The sequence below is a fragment of the Jaculus jaculus genome, chromosome 2, assembly GCF_020740685.1.
Source record: "Jaculus jaculus isolate mJacJac1 chromosome 2, mJacJac1.mat.Y.cur, whole genome shotgun sequence".
Classification (NCBI taxonomy): Eukaryota; Metazoa; Chordata; class Mammalia; order Rodentia; family Dipodidae; genus Jaculus; species Jaculus jaculus.
In genome coordinates this window covers 173727249-173744679 of record NC_059103.1, presented here as the reverse complement: position 1 = coordinate 173744679, position 17431 = coordinate 173727249, and the positions used below count along the sequence as shown (strand labels likewise).

At 45.4% G+C, this 17431-nt stretch overlaps 1 pseudogene; it reads right to left on the bottom strand.

The window, feature by feature from the left end:
* Positions 1–1470: 1470 nt before the first annotated feature.
* On the bottom strand, positions 1471–1885 carry LOC101602918 (annotated as a pseudogene).
* Positions 1886–17431: the final 15546 nt, after the last annotated feature.

The following is a 17431-nucleotide window of genomic DNA, read 5'->3' as shown; positions in this document are numbered from 1 at the left end:
TGGTTTTGTCTGTCTCTCTGTTTGCTGTTTATCTGTTTGTTTGTTATTGGGCGGTACTCTGGAGCCTGGGCTGGCCTCAAACTTGTGGCAATCCTTCTGATGGTAGGAGTGAGCCACCGTGTAATGGCTGATTTCTCCTCAGTTACCTGAGGAAGAAATCAACAAAGGAATGCCTCAAACTCCCCAGGCTCAGAAAAAGAAAGAGATCACCTTGTCCCTCCGGTCACTGTCCACTTGCTTTCCCAAGGAGCTGCCTCTTTCACTGCATCACACTTCTACTCTAGAGAGGGATAGGGTGGCTAGATGATAGCTTAAAAAAAAAAAAAAAAAAAAAAAAAAAAACCCAAAGTGCCACCTCAGGAGACTGCATTAAGGACAGGTCATTTGTCACAATGAACTGACCCTGTCCCTGGCACTAGCCCAGGGGAACGGCAACTAGAGGTAGCCAGGCCCTGGAAGGGTACTTCCAAGCTCATGATGCGTTTTCACCACATTCCTGTGAGTAGGTCGAAGCAATTCTTACACAGGTGTCTGGGAAAAGAGCCACCTTTTGGGAAGATTAAGCAAACACTTTTGCAAGTCATTTTGCTGGCCTGTGTTTAACCTTTATTTAATTGGCCCTAATTTACTTTACTAATTGCCACCCAATTCCAGGAAAAATCTCTGATTCTAGGTTAACAGCCCACTGAAAAGTGATTAAGATGTGCAAACTCGTGGCAGACAGATTCAGAGAGGGGCCCTTCTCCTCTGGAAAGAGAAGAAACGCTGTGTTTGTGGTTATAGGCCCACAGTGGTAGAACCTGCATTAGTGAATAGAAACTACAGTAAGGAAGATTTCCTCTTGGTGCAAAGAAAAAAACCTGAGGGCAGGAGAGATGGCTTAGTGGTTAAGGCGTTTGCCTGCAAAACCAAAGGCCCCAGGTTTGATTCCCCAGTGCCCATGGAAGCCAGATGCACAAGATGGCACATCCATCTGGAGTTCACTTGCGGTGGCTAGGGGTCCAGGTGTGCCCATTCTCTCACGATCTGCCCACCCTCTCTCTCTCAAATAAATAAAGAAAAATGTTTTTTTTTTAGAAAAATAAAAAACTTGAACAATTATTATTTTTTTCTTTTTTTCTCTGTTTTTGATGTGTGTGTATGTATATATGAATGTGTGGTGTGCATGTAAAGATGTGTGGTTGTATGCATATGGGTGCACGTGTGTCTGGGTGCATATGTGTGATCTCTCACTTGAACCCAGGACTCATCAATTTGCCTAGTCTAGCTAGCGGTTTTGCTCTGGGTATCCCCTACCTCTGAACTAGGATTACAAGCAGGCTGCTAGGCACATCCAGCATTTTTTTAGGTGCTGGGGATCTGAACTCCAGTCCTTCATACACTGAGCCATCTCCCCAGACCCACAATTATAATTTTTGTGGAGTTTTACAGTTTATTGGTCACCTTAAACATGTGTAGCATTGTGGTAGATCAAGTCAAAGCAGAGCCTCCATTCCTTTGTCTTTTTTCCACCCCGACACTGGCCTTGGCAGTGCCCCTGACTTTCTTCATTCTGTTCTTGAATTCCTTTCCCTGTTTCCTTGAGGTCTTTTTCTTCCCATACAGGTCATGTCTTGCAGGTCTGTGTTTGGGTTCATTTTTCTTTGCATAATCCCCAGGAGTCACAAATCATGCTAAAGCCAGTTGTCTTGCCCCCGCCAAAACGGGTTCTGAATCCAAATACAAAGATGACATCTGGTGTGGTCTGGTGCATTTTGGCTAGTTTTTCTTGAATTTCTGTCTTAGATACTTTAGCCTTCCCCAGGTGAAGGACATTGATTACCATTTGTTTCCTCTGAAGAGGTTGGTTGGTCATGAACTTCCTGGTCCAGATGATTACTGTGTCATTCAGGATGGTGATGACCCTTAAGCATCAAGGAGGGAAAAAGCCACGATTCCAACTTGGGAAAAAAAGGACTGGAGAGATGGCTTGGCAGTTAAGCGCTTGCCTGTCAAGCCTAAGGACCCCGGTTCGAGGCTCGATTCCCCAGGACCCACGTTAGTCAGATGCACAAGGGGCGCATGCATCTGGAGTTCCTTTGCAGTGGCTAGAGGCCCTGGCGTGCCCATTCTCTATCTATCTATCTGCCTTTTTCTCTCTCTGTCTGTCGCTCTCAAATAAATGAATAAAAAACAAAACAAAAATAATAGCTGGGTGGTGGTGGTGCATGCCTTTAATCCCAGCACTTGGGAAGCAGAGGCAGGAGAATTGCCATGAGTTCAAGGTGACCCTGAGATTACATAGTGAATTCCAGATCAGCCTGAGCTAGAGTGAAAGAAACCCTACCTCAAAAACCAAATAAAATAAAATAAAATAATAAAAATAAATAAATAAGCTGGGAGAGACTGGGGGTGTGACTCAGTTGGCAACGTGCATGTCTAGCATGCAAGAAGCCTTAGGTTTGGCCTCCAGCGCCACATAAACTGGGCATGGTAGCCCGTGCCAGTAAATCCAGCACTTGGGAAGTCAAGGCAGAAGGATCAGAAGTTCAAGGCAATCCTCTACTACACAGGGAATTGAAGGCCATCCTGAGCTACATGAGAGGCTGCCTCAAAATAAGACGTATAATAAATAAACATAACAGCTGGGAATGTGTCTTAGTAGCATAGAATTGCCTAACATGTAACAGGTCTTGGATTTAATCCCTAGCACTGCCAAGTGAATGAACGAGTGAAGGAGTGAATCTCTGGAGGTGACAGGCACCTGAGTACTGGAGGAGTTGAAACATGGGACTGGGGACATACTGGTGGGGGAAGAGTCGATCTGTGTCGCTCTTTGCTTCCTGGCCAGAAAAGCCTCAGCCGGCAACAGGATTCTGCGACTGTTTGGGCCAGGAACCTCTATCTGTAAACTTATCTTCTTGTCCACGTCCAAGGAGATGCTTTCCCAGACTGGGCTAAGGAGAAAGACGTTCTGCATGTGAAGACCTGTTACAGAACTCTTCTGGTTATTTCAACAGGTAGTTGGCAACGCAGGGAACGCGCATGAACTGAGTTGCAACACAAAGCTGCTGCAATACTGAGGTGAGCTTGGAGCACAGCCTCGGCTCAATAGAAATGATTGTGATTACGATCCGTTGAAAAATTAGTAGTCCCTTTCTTTCTGAGGACACCATCATTTGACTGCCACCGAGATGGCTAAGAACCAATGAAAATGGCCTGTGGTTGACTGGGGAGAGGTAAGTTATTGGTTTAAAACTTGGTTAATGTACCCACTTTCCGGGTACCGTGTATTGGATATAGCAACATTGTCTATAAAACTATATTTAAGTACCTGATACAGCAATTTTATTTAGCTACTGTTTACTTTATACCACACATCTCTCTCTCTCTCTTTTTTTTTTTTTTTTGGCTATCTATGAGGACGTATGAAATAAATGAATGTATATTTGTAGTTTTCCAGTGTTTACTATCCAATTCCCTGAAGGTAGGAAACTGAATAGTGAAGATATTTACTGACAATGGAACTCATTTAATTATAAATCTAAGTTTGCTGAACCTACAAGAATATATTTTAATATCTTTTAGTTTCACTTTTCAGTAGGACGCTCTTTCGTGTGTGTGTGTGTGTGTGTGTATGTGTGTGTGCATGTGTGGACACGAGCATGTCACAATGAGTGTGTGGAGGTCACAGGATCACTTCGGTGTTTTTCTTCACCTTCTACCTCATTTGAGGCAGGCTGTCTGGTCTTGTTGTTCACTGCTGAGTATACCAGGCCAGCTGGTCTGCATTTTGGTTTCTTCTGTCTCCATTTCTGACCTGGTCATGGGGGGCTAGTGTAGCAGACAGCTTCAGGTTCGCTGAGATGAACTTCCAGACCAGGCATAATTATGGAGGAAGGGATATTTATTGAAGCTTACAGATCCAGGGGAAGTTCCATAATGGCAGAAGAAGCTGGCCTGCCTTCACAGGACCAAGCAGAGAGAGAGAAGTACAAGCCAAAAGCCACACAGCACACTTCAGGAACTCCAGCTAGGCACACTTTGCATATCTTTAGATTGAAATCTGAAACCCACCACCACACCTTAAGATCCACCCAGTGATACTGCCTCCAACCAGGCGGCTGCAGATGCAAACTACAAACAATAAAAAACTGAATATATTGGGGGCCATCTATTCAATCCACCACAGCTAGGATTATGGATGCTCATGACTGCATCTAGCCTTGCATGGGCTTTGGGAATCTGAACTCAGGTCTCATAGTTGCATAGCAAATGTTCCCCACCACACACACAGGGAACCAAAGTTCTAACCAACCCCCTTCCCTTCTGATTACAAAACCATGATTCTCTTTTGTTTTATGTGATTCATATTCAGTGTCTCTGCTTGGTAGCAATTATCCTTACATGTGGAAAGAGAGAAAGAAAGGGAGGGTAAGCAAGCACCAACAATCCCACCCACCCACTCCAGTTGCCTAATTCCTTAGCTACTTAGCAATGAGAGAGAGAGAGAGAGAGAGAGGGAAGGAGGGAGACAACAGACTCACTGTTTTGTTTTGTTTTTTTCTCAAAGTCTTATGAAATGGAGGGAGACAGATACTTACTCTTGTCAGAAAAAGCCCTCGAGTGACTCGGGTTCTCTTACCAGACTTTTCCAGAATGCATTTGTGGCATGAGGCTGACCTGGAGAGCAACTCTCAAGTCAGATACTTTAAGCAGCTTCAGAACTCAGACTTCAACTTGACTTCCACCTGTCATTTGAATGGATCCTTAGAATGTGAGAGCTAGAAAACCATTTCTAGAAAATGCTCCTCTGGGTCGAAATCATGTTGCTTTGGGACAAATGCATTTGCAAAGCATTTTCTTCTTCTTTTTCACCTGTGTTCGTTTGATGTGTAAATGCATGTGGTGTGGACGTGTGCATGCTTGTATGTGACTGGACTGTGCAGGTGCACATATGGGGAGGGCAGAAGTTGATGTCGAGGGTCTTTGTGGTGGTTTGAGTCAGGTGTCCCCCATAAACTTAGGTGTTCTGAATGCTAGGTTCCCAGCTGATGGAGATTTGGGAATTAACGCCTCCTGGAGGGAGTGTATTGTTGGGGGCGGGCTTATGGGTGTTATAGCCAGTGTCCCTATGTCAGTGTCTGGCACACCCTCCTGCTCCTGTTGTCCACCTTATGTTGGCCAGGGGGTGATGTCCACCCTCTGCTCATGCTATCATTTTCCCTCTCATCATGGAGCTTCCCCTCAAGCCTGTAAGCCAAAATAAACCTCTTTTTTTTCCCACAAGCTGCTCTTGGTTGGGTGATTTCTACCAGCAATGCGAACCTGACTGCAACAGTCTTCCTCTATAATTCTTCCCTTATTCTTTGAGACCCGGTCTCTTACTGAAAATAGAGCTTGCATTTCTGCTGGACTAGCCAGCCAGAGAGCTCCAGGAAGTCCCTGCCTCCAACCCCCCCCCCACACTGGGATTTCAGGCAAGCAATGCCATCCCAGCTTGTTTGGTTTTGTTTTGTTTCTGTTTTTGGGTTTTTTAAGGTAGAGTTTCATTCTAGCTCTGGCTGACCTGGAAATCACTATGTACTCTTAGGGTGGCCTTGAACTCCTGGTGATCCTCCTATCTCAACCTCCCGAGTGCTGGGATTAAAGGTGTGCGCCGCCACGCCCAGCCCCAGCATTTTTTTTTTTTAACCTGGGTGCTGGTGATCTTAAATCAGGTCTTCATGCTTGTGCAGCAAGCATTTTGCCCACAGAGCCAATTTCTCAGTCTTAATCCCTTCACCTTATAGGTAGCAAACTGGAGAGAGAGAAAGATAATACATAAATGACCTCTTATACCATACTGGCTATTAATGGCTTTACTGGAACCATCAACCAAAGCTCCTGAATGTAGAGTGGACTCTTCTGGACTGTACACTAGAATATCCTGAGGAGCTTTTTATTTTTTCCTTTTTTTTTTTTCCGAACAGGATCTTTTATAGCCCAGGCTGGTCTTGAACTCATGACACGTCTCTTTGCCTCAGCTTCCTCAGTGCTGGGATCCCAGGCACGTGCCACCATTTCCAGCATCTCATCAGGAGCTTTGAAAACTGATGTCTGAATCCGATGTCGGGGATACTGACTACATCGGTGTTGGGTGTGACGGAAATGGGGATTTTGAGAGCCCCCCAGGAGGCTGTAACCTACTGCAAGCTTGTATTGCCTTGATCACACTGGTTGTTGCACTGTTTTCTCTCAACACTTTCCACCACAGCCCTTCTCCCTGTCTCTCCACTCTTCTTCCTCCAAGTCAATGTTATTCTTTCTCTAGTTTTGCCAGATCCTAACAATTATTTGTGCCCAAATAACCTAAAGGATGGCTTATGAACTCAGACAGCAGGCATGGCAGTGGGTGAAGGTGATAAAGAAAAGAGTTGACCTGGAAGGCCTGTCCTCCCTTCCTGACAAAGCGAAGTCCTCAGATCCTGTCATGAGTATCCCAGACACTAAACCAGGTAAAGCTGGAGGATGTGGCTAATCATAGTAGATCTCAGAAGTCCAAAAGAACCCCAGTGACGCACACCTAACGGCTGGAGTTTCTCTAAGATGTACTCACCCACCTGCATTCCATCAATTTTATTTTGTTTGTTGTTTCCCAGATAGGGTCTTGATGTAGCCCAGGCTGACCTGGAATTCACTATGTAGTCTCAGGGTGGCCTCAAACTCATGGCGATCCTCCTACCTCTGCCTCCCGAGTGCTGGGATTAAAGGCGTGTGTCACCACGCCAGGCTTGTTCCATCAATTCTTTTCTTTTCTTTCTTTTTTTTTTTTTTAGTAGATTATTTATTTATTTATTTGAGAGAGAGAAAGAGGCATAGAAAGAGAGGGAGAGAATGGGTGTACCAGAGCCTCCAGCCACTGCAAACGAACTCCAGATGCTTGTGCCCCCTTGTGCATCTGGCTTACATGGGTCCTGGAGAATTGAACCAGAATCCTTTGGCTTTGCAGGCAAATGCCTTAACTGCTAAGCCATCTCTCCAGCCCCCTAAACCTTATAGTCTTTTTTTTTTTTTTTTTTTTTTTTGTTTTCCAAGGTAGGGTCTTTCTCTAGCCCAGGCTGACCTGGAATTCACTATGTAGTCTCAGGGTCTCAGGGTGGTCTTGAACTCATGGTGATCCTCCTACCTCTGCTTCCCAAATGCTGGGATTAAAGGCATGTGCCACCAAGCCTGGCTCCTAAGCCTATTCTCATGACGCTGGGTCTCCAAAGCCAAATCATTCTACTCTGGAAAGAATCTGAGACCAGAGATTTGGACTGGAGAGATAGCTTAGTGGTTAAGGTGCTTGCCTTCGAAGCCTGAGGACTCAGGTTTACGATTCCCCAGTACCCACAAGCCCAGATGCACATGGTAGCACATAGGTCTGGAGTTTGTTTGCAGTGGCTAGAGGCCCTGGCCTGCCCATTCTCTCTCTCTCTCTCTTTCAAATAAATAAATAAATAAAATATTATTTTTATTCGCTTTTTTTTTTTTGAGGTAGGGTTTCACTCTAGCCCAGGCTGGCCTGGAATTCACTATGTATTCTCAGGGTGGCCTTGAATTCACAGCGATCCTCCTACCTCTGCCTCCCGAGTGCTAGGATTAAAGGCGTGTGCCACCACACCCGGCTAAATAAAATATTTTTTTATAGAAAGAGATTTTTATCCCGTTTTTGGCCCTAGAATGACTCTCAGGTGGTTTGTCAGTCAGTAAAACAGGTTGTTCATTCTGCTGCTGAATTTAGTGAACTTAGAAGTCCCTTCATAAGCGTTCACGTGACTTACCTGTGGTATAATTGAATACATCCCCCAAAGGACTCTGGCTGGCCTTGTTATAGGCAAAAACACTAATAAAGTACGTGAAACCACACTCAGATAAGAAGTTGCACTGGGTGAGAGATGTATTGCAGTGGACTTCCAGACCATCGTCACTCTTCACGAAAGCCACATAGTAATCACCCAGATCCACGCTGGACCAAGCCACGGCCAAGTGACCCGGGGCATCTTCTTGGATCGTCACTCTTCCAGGTACACAAGCAACTAGGAAATGACCAGTAATAAACACCATTGCAGGGGATGCTGTCGGTACTTGGCAGTTATCCTAGACCTCAAAACCACCCAAATCAGTAACACCTGAGCTTTTTGACAGACCCAATTTGGTGCAGAAATGCAAAACCACAGGAACATGGGAAGACTCTCTTTATAGACCCAAACCCCAAATTAATGGAACACACTCCAATGACCTGTTCAAATGCTCTCCTTTGTGAAATATTCTCTGAAATAATAGGTTACGGGAGTTGTCATTTTTTTTAAATTAGTTTTGTACTCAGTGAATACAGTCAAGTTGGTATCATTGTTAACCTCCGCCCTGACCACTCCCCTGTGCAGGGACCCTCCTTGTTGTGGAATTTGGGTCGTAGTTGTCATTTTAAGATGTGTGGATTTTCATTGCTAAGAGTATTTGTTAGAAGTGACAGAGGAGGGCTGGAGAGATGGCTTAGCCATTAAGGCACTTGCCTGCAAAGCCTAAGGACTCAGGTTCAATACTCCAGGTCCCACGTAAGCCAGCTGCACATGGTGGTGCATGCATCTGGAGTTCATCTGCAGTGGCTAGAGCCCCTGGCATGCCTATTCTCTCTGTCTCTAAAAAATAAATTTAGCACTGAGACATCTCTATCATACCTTTACCTTCCAAGATTCATGGTGCATTGTGGAAGTGGTGGTAGAAAGAATGTAAGAGCCAAAGAAAGGACTCTTACAATGCAGTCCTCCAGTATAAACTGGCCTGGATATCCATGATCTCACAGTGCCTGGCACTACCTACACAAGACCCTCATAATAGGAAGAAAAAATGAAGACATCAGAATAAAAGAGAAACTAATTGGGAGGGTGAGGGGATATGGTGGAGAGTGGAGTTGTGAGACGGAAAGTGAGGGTGAGGAAGGAATTATCATGATTTATTGTCTATAATTATGGAAGCTGTCAATAAAAAGTTGTTTTAAAAGTTAAAAAAAAAAGAAAGAAAGAAAAGAGTTGACAACAATGGACACTGCAAGCCTTATATCTTGCCTGTCAGACCAAATGAGCCAATGGGGGCAATAGTGGCACGTCTGTAATGGTGGAAACCAACTGCCCTCTAATTGGGCTGGAAGCCCACTCCATGGGAGGAAATACATCCCTGATACTGAAAACCTAAAACAGGGGTAGTCATGAGCCCTAGGGGGGGTAACGTCTGCTGCTGTCTGGCTAAATGTATATACTATGCTTATCAAACTGCCCAGTAAGCACTTCTCTTAATGTTCATACCCATATATTAATGCTCCTCTCACTTTTGGTAGAGTACTTTCTTTTTTCTGATGGCAGTGACCTTGGGATGATTCAGGAGGCACCATGGTGCTGAGAAGAAGTGACAGAGGAGTGCTCAGCACTGCAATATCTCAATCACACTTTCCAAGGCTCAGGGTCCATTGCAGAAGAGGGGGCGGAAAGAATGTAAGAGCCAAAGGAAGGGTAGGACTCCTTACAACGTGCTCCTCCAGACACCAAATGGCCTGGATATCCCTGACCTCACAGTGCCTGACACTACCTACACAAGACCATCGTAAAAGGAGGAAAAGATCATGACATCAAAATAAAAGAGAGACTGATTGAGAGGGGGAGGGGATATGATGGAGAATGGAGGTGCAAAGGGGAAAGTGGGGGGAGAAGGAGGGCATTGCCATGGGATATTGTTTACAATCATGGAAGTTGTTAAAAAGAAAAAGAAAGGAAGAAAGAAAAGAACAAAGAAGTGTTCCTGGACTGCTGACAGCCAGAGACTGGACCTCAGAGCTGAACGCACCAGTGTGATGCTGTGAGAATGAGTGTTGGACCCCTGACTAACAAGGGCCGTGGTGAAAAAGCAAAGTTGCCGATTAACCTTTCTTGCTGTGAAAAGTGATCAACACAATGAGAATACCCGGTTCCAGAGATCCAAGGCCGTGTTTTGTCTCGTGGTGCTGGAGACTGTGCCTGGGACCCCGTGATGTAGCGCTGGGCACTGAGCAGCATCCCCAACACTGTACCTTTTTGTTTGTTTGTTTGTTCGAGGTAGGGTCTCACTCTAGTCCAGGCTGACCTGGAATTCACTATGGAGTCTCAGGGTAGCCTTGAACTCACAGCTATCCTCCTACCTCTGCCTCCCGAGTGCTGGGATTAAAGGTGTGCACCACCATGCCTGGCTCACTTTACCTTTTTATTTTGAGGTAAGGTCTCACAAAATTGCTACCATTGGCCTTGAACTCAGTCTGTGGCCTTGAACTCAGTCTGTAGCCAGGCAGGCCTTGAACATTTGGTCCTCCGATCTTGGCCTCCCAAGTTTCTATGATTATAGGACTACACCACCACTCCCAGCAACTCTAAGGCCTCTTGTAGTGGGCTTCGTGGCCAAATGGGTTGTCATAGCTGCTCCTTGCCTACCTTTCAGGCTAGACCCCTCACATCTCAAGAGAGGCCATGACCCCACCTCTTGAAGAATACACCATTCCTGACACCCTCTGTAGTCTGAGCTAGGCTAAGGGTTCCTTTGCTGCCACCGGTTCAGTTCCTTGCCCTGTGGGTGAGGCTGCTGCTTTCTGTTTCCATTTCCCAGAGAAGAGACCACCATGCCACCCAGGCGTATGACTCTCCTGGTAATAAGGACACCAGATCTGACTTTATAGAAGATATCTTCGATTTTCATTGTCATTATGTGTTTTAAATTTTAAGCATGAGATTAAATGATTTTATTTCAAAAGGAGAAGGAAAAAATCTTTGGGTTTTCTTTTCTTTCTTTTAAAAAATATTTTATTTATTTTACAGAGAGAGGGAGAGAATGGGGGTGCCAGGGCCTCTAGCCACTACAAACTCCAGACACATGTGCCACCTTATGTATCTGGCTTTATGTGGGTACTGAGAAATTGAACCCAATTTATTAGGCTTTGCAGGCAAGCGCCTTAACCGCTCAGCCATCTCTGCACCCTTAGCTTCAGTTTTCCTGAAAGCCACATGGCACCAGTGATGGACACACACTGTTTAATTTTCCTGCATTGGGATCCCTGGTGAAGTCTGATGTGATTTACTTTCCAACTTAAACCATGGCAATCTAAGGCTTAAACACTTCGATGATAACTAAACTCTTTTTGGTCTCATCGAATCAGGAGGGCACTGGAAGGCCTAGATTACTTTCCTGAGTGGTGGTACAAGTTGCCACTCTTACCAGCAATGCCAGAGAGTTTCATCTTCCATGGTCTCAGCTGACCTATTATCTCCTTATTGGTATAAACCATTTACAGACAGAAGCTTAGACTAGGTAGTACAAATCAGTCATATGGAGCTACCTAAGAGAGCCACTGGAAAGGGAGTGCTTTTATAAAATCTCTACAGAAATGGGGCTGGAGAGATTGCTCAGGGGTTAAAGGTGCTTGCAAAGATTGTCAGCCAGGGTTCGGTTCCCCAGAATCCACGTAAAGTCAAATGCACAATGTAATGTAATGCAAAATGTAACCTATCTGTGTGGAGTTTGTTTGTAGTAGTGGGAAGGCCCTGGAATGCCCGTTCTCCATTCCCTCTCAAATAAATAAAGATGTTACAAAAGAATTATGGGCTGGAGAGATGGCTTTGCGGTCAAGGCGCATGCCTATGAAGCCTAAGAACCCAGGTTCGATTCTCCAGGTCCCACATAAGCCAGATGCTCATAGTGGCACATGCATCTGGAGTTCATTTGCAGTGGCTTGAAGCCCTGGTGTGCCCATTCTCTCTCTCTATCTCTCTCTCACTGTAATAAATAAATAAAAATAAAAAAATAAAAAAGAATTATGCAGGAATGAATTATCTGACTGACAAAACCAAAAGATGTAACATGTACTCTCTGGAAAGCCTTGAGGTACTTAGTATAACATGTAAAAATTTGCCAGGTGTGGTGACACATTCCTGTAAATCCTAACATTGGAGATACTGGGACACAAAAATTGCTGAGTTTGTAGCCAGAGCTACATAGTGAATGCCAGGCCAGTCAGAGCTACATAAAAGACTCTGTCCCTCAAAAATGTAAAATATTTCTGCATATAATTTTTTTTTTCTTTTTTACCAGGAGTGGTGGTAGGAAGCAGAGGAAGGAGCATCACTGTGAGCTTGAGGCCAGCCTGAGACTAGATGTGAATGCCAGGTCAGCCTGGGATTGGATGGTTTGTATTGACTTGGCCAGAAATGTTATCTGACTTGGCTATGGCCAATCTTCACCAGGGCCTGGCAGTTGTAGGCAGAGGAGAGATGGAACTGTAAGACCCGAGTGACCTGCTGAGCAGAAGCCAGCCAGAGCCAGGTGAGCTGTGTCTCTCCAGGCACATCTGCAGCACGCATGCCCAAATCAGAGGGTGGCGTAACAGTATTTGTAGAGTATTCTGGACCGGTTACTCACAGTGTGGAGTAGCAAGTTAGCTTCCACCTAGAACACCGTGTGGTGACGGTAGGGTGTTGTCAACTTTCAGCCCAACCTGAATGATAGTAGTAAGACTCTCGTTCCAAACGCTAAGGGCTGGGAATGAAGCTCAGTGGCACAGACCTTGCCTAGGATGTATGTACAGTACCCTGAGGTTGATCCCTAGCACTGAGAAAAGGAGGAGGGAGAACAGGAGAAGGAGGAGGAAGAAGAGCTAAAAGCAAGTTCGCCAAGGGATTCAATGTGCCTGAGAAACAGTGCGTCAGGCTTTGCTAAATATTTTTTTAAATAGTTTGTCTCCCCCCCCCCCATAAGGTAGGGTCTTTCTCAAGCCCAGGCTGACCTGGAATTCACTATGTATTCCCAGGGTGGCCTCGAACTCATGGTGATCCTCCTACCTCTGCCTCCCAAGTGCTGGGATTAAAGGTGTGTGCCACCATACCTGGCCAGTCTGTATTTTTGTGAAAAATATTTTTATTTATTTACTTGAGAGAGAGAGAAAGGGAGATGATGGGTCCACCAGAGTCTCCTGACCCGCAAATGAATTCCAGACACACGCACCACTCTATGAATCTTGCTTTACCTGAGTACTGGAGAATCAAACCAAGGCAGTCAGGCTTTACAAGCAAACACCATTTACCAACCACCGAGTCATCGCTCCAGCTCAACACATAAACTGTCTTAATTAACCCCTTCTCAACACCTCTTATTTCCTTTAACGGAGTTATGTAATTCCCAATATTCTACTGAGGAAACTGAGGCAGGGCAGGTAGAAGTGACTGACCCAAAAGACCTAAGCATCCGCCTCTCAAGTCCTACTGCGCTAATAAACCTTTTCTCCTCATTTTCCCTCATGCCAAGAGTTAAGCACTCAGAAAGCATTCAGTCGTCCACAGCCTCAAGAGTTCATTCTTCTCTCTCTTTTTTGTTTGTTTTTCAAGGTAGGGTCTCACTCTAGCCCAGGCTGACCTGGAATTCACTATGGAGTCTCAAGGTGGCCTCGAACTCTCAGCGGTCCTCCTACTTCTGCCTCCCGAGTGCTGGGATTAAAGGTGTGCGCCACCAGGCCTGGCTAAGAATTCATTCTTGAATTGATCAAAGCCGGTTGGAAGTGGGTCTCTCAATCTTGTAGTTTTCAGGGGCTCAAGAGACCGAAAGCACCACTGCTTTGGCCTTGGTTCCCCTCCTCCACCTTTAAAGGAACCTGGAGCAGGCTGTTGGAGTCTACATGCTTGTATACCCACCTAATTTACTTGTTGGATCCTAACATATGAAGTGATGGAGCCAGCAAGAGGGACGCCGAGGGTGGTAATTACAGATCGTGAGGGTTTGATTATTCTTCTCACCATTCCAGGATGCAGCAAGAAGGAACAGTCCACGATATGGTAGCTGCCACCAAACACTGGCTCTGCCAATAACCTTGATCCTGAATACTCTAGCCTCTCGAACTATGAGAAATAAATTTCTGTTGTTTAAAAATCACCCAGCTAAGCCAGGTATGGTGGCACATGCCCTTAATCCCAGCACTTGGGGGGCCGAGGAGAGAGAATCACTGTGTGTTCAAGGCCAGCCTAGAACCAAAGAGCGAGTTCCAGGTTACCCTGAGCTACAGTGAGTGATACCCTACCTCAGAAAAAAAAGGATAATTATTTGGGTTTTTAATTTTTTTTGTTCATTTTTATTTATTTATTTGAGAGTGACAGAGGGGGAGAGAGAGAAGGAGAGAGGCAGATAGAGAGAGAATGGGCATGCCAGGGCCTCTAGCCACTGCAAATGAACTCCAGATGTGTGCGCCCCCTTGTGCATCTAGCCAACATGGGTCCTGGGGAATAGAGCTTTGAACCGGGGTCCTTAGGCTTCACACTCAAGCGCTTAACCGCTAAGCCATCTCTCCAGCCCTCATTTGGGGTTTTTAAGACGACCCCCTCCCCAGGCATCTGTGGATAGAAATTCAGGGGAAGCTATGAACCCAGATAGGAACAATATTAACATCTTTATTTTTACTAAACTTTAAGCAAAACCAAATAGTCCCTTCACTATAATAGTAGGAAATAAATCACAATGCCATTGGCAGGACCTGTGACTTTGTTAATAACAGAAATCACAGATCCATTATGACAGCCACTGCACATTTCACACTTTCACTGTGGTCTTCACAACCTCCACATGACTCCCCTTTATTAGATCTGCAGTAGGTCTTGTTACTCGGTGTCTTAATAAAAGAGCACTAGGGGGCTGTCACCAGTTCATTTTTTGATATTCTGATAAATGCACATCAGTGAAGTCGTTTCCTTTGTCATCTTATGAGTTTCATTTGCCTTTGGTTGTTACTTGGGGTTGGTGTGGACCGTGCCCTGTATTTATCTTGTATCACTTGTCTTCAGGAATGATTTCCTGGAGGACTCTAGTCCATCGTCTAGCCAGGCCTGGTTGCTTCAAGGCTGACAAACACCAAGGGAGAGCACAGGTGACCCTTGCCCTTCCTGTGAAATATCTTCTCGCTCCTGGCTGGGGAGATGACTCCGTGGATAGAGCACTTGTCACACAAGCGAGCGTGCTGAAGTTCAGATCCCATGCACCCGTGCAAACGCCGGGCCGCTGTGACAGCTCACAGACGAGGCATGGATCGCCACGGCTAGCTGGCTAGGTAGACAACTGGACTGCTGAGCTCTGAGCTCCAGTGAGACACCCGGCCAAAGTCAATGGAATGGACAGTAGTCAAGAAAGATACTGCCGGGCGTGGTGACGCACGCTTCTAATCCCAGCACTTGGGAAGCAGAGGTAGAAGGATCGCCATGAGTTCGAGGCCAGCCTGAAACTACATAGTGAATTCCAGGTCAGCCTGGCCTAGAATGAGACCCTACCTCAAAGCCTAAATAGATAGATGATACACAGATAGATAGATAGATAGATAGATAGATAGATAGATAGATAGATAAAAATAAATAAATTTACTTAGCATGTACACAAACAGTACATGGTGTGGTACATGCCTATAATCAAGAGGTAGAGGCAGGACAAGCGGAAGTTCAAGGTAATTTTCAGATCATATAGTAAGTTTGAAGTTAGCCTGGGCCATATAAGATCCTGTCGCCCCCTAAAAAAAAAAACAAAAAAAACTAAAAGGCCCTCATGAAAAGGGTGAAAAAGCTGGGCGTGGTGGCGCATGCCTTTAATCCCAGCACTCAGGAGGCAGAGGTAGCAGGATCGCATTAATTTGAGGCCACCCTGAGACTCCATAGTGAGTTCCAGGTCAGCTTGGACTAGAGTGAGACCCTACCACTCAGTGCAGGGTTGGTTGGTAGTGTGGAAGATTTTCCTTCCATGTCTCCACACACCTCATTTCTTCCGGTTTAGGGGAAAAAAAAAAATCTGGGATGGAGAGATGGTTCAGTGGTTAAGACTCTTGTCTGCAAAGCTGAATGACCTGAGTTCGATTCCCCAGTACCCACATAAAGTCAGATGCACAAAGCGGCACACGCACGCATCTGGAGTTTGGAGGCCCTAGTGCACCCATTCTGTCTCTCTCTCTTCTATCTCCCTGTGCTTGCAAATAAATGAATATATATATATTTAAATCTTTCTTAGCCAGGCATGGTGGCACATGCCTTTAATCCCAGCACTCAGGAGGCAGAGGTAGGAGGATCGCCATGAGTTCAAAGTCACCCTGAGACTACATAGTGAATTTCAGGTCAGGCTGGGCTAGAGTGAGACCCTACCTCAAAAAAACTTTAAAAAGGGCTAGAGAGAGGGCTTAGTGGTTAAGTGCTTGCCTGTGAAGCCTAAGGACCTCGGTTCGAGGCTCGATTCCCCAGGACCCACGTTAGCCTGATGCACAAGGGGGAGTGCACGTGTCTGGAGTTTGTTTGCAGAGGTTGGAGACCCTGGTGTGCCCATTCTCTATGTCTGTCTGTCTGTCTGTCTCTCTCTCTCTGCTTGCAAATAAATAAAACTTAAAAAAAATTAAAAAAGGGGTTGGCTGGAAAGATGGCTTAGCAGTTAAGGCGCTTGCCTGCAAAGCCAAAGGACCCAAGTTTGATTCCCCAGGACCCACGTAAGCCAGATGCACAAGGGGCTCATGTATCAGGAGTTCGTTTACAGAGGCTGGAGACCCTGGCGTGCCCATTCTCTTATTCTCTCTCTCTCAAACAAATTAAAAAATAAAAATGTTTTTTAAAAAATACACTACCCCACATAACTAAAAATTCAAAAATTTAAGAAGAAAGGTCGCAAGTCACATTGGGAATCAAGTGTGGAGAAACACTCTTCCCCTCTTGATACAGAAACAGCAAGAAGGAAGCATTGTTGTGGGAATCTTTTGTGGGGGAGGGGCAGGGCGTATGACAGGGTTTTGCTATATCGCCCTGGCTGTCCTGGAATTTAATACATAAGACAGGATGGCTTCCAACATGCTATGATTCTCCTGCTTCTGCCTCCTGAGAGCTAGAATTATAGGTCTGAACCACAATGCCTGGATTAAACACAATAAAAAAAATTTAAACGTATTTATGAACATGTGTTATGGTTAATTTTTTTTTCTTCTTTTTTTGAGGTAGGGTCTCACTCCAGCCCAGGCTGACCTGGGATTCACTGTGTATTCTCAGGCTGGCCTTGAACTCAAGACTATCCTCCTACCACAGGCTCTTGAGTGCTGGGATTAAAGGTGTGTACCAGTGGTTAATCTTAAGTGTCAGTGTGGAAACACACCTCTGGGTGTGCCTATGAGCCTATTTCCAGAATGTTTAAGCTGAAGAGGTAAAATCTAAGTCCCTGACTTAGTAAAAGGTGTGAGCTGAGCACAGAAGTCATCTCTCCCTGCATCTGCGCCAGGGCAATGTGACTGTGGCTCATGCCGCAGCCACCAGGCCATCCCCATCATGATGGTCCTCAAACTGTAAGCCAAAACAGACCCTTCCTTCCTTTTGTTAGGTATTTGATCACAGTTACTAATACATTATGTAAGATAAATATGTAT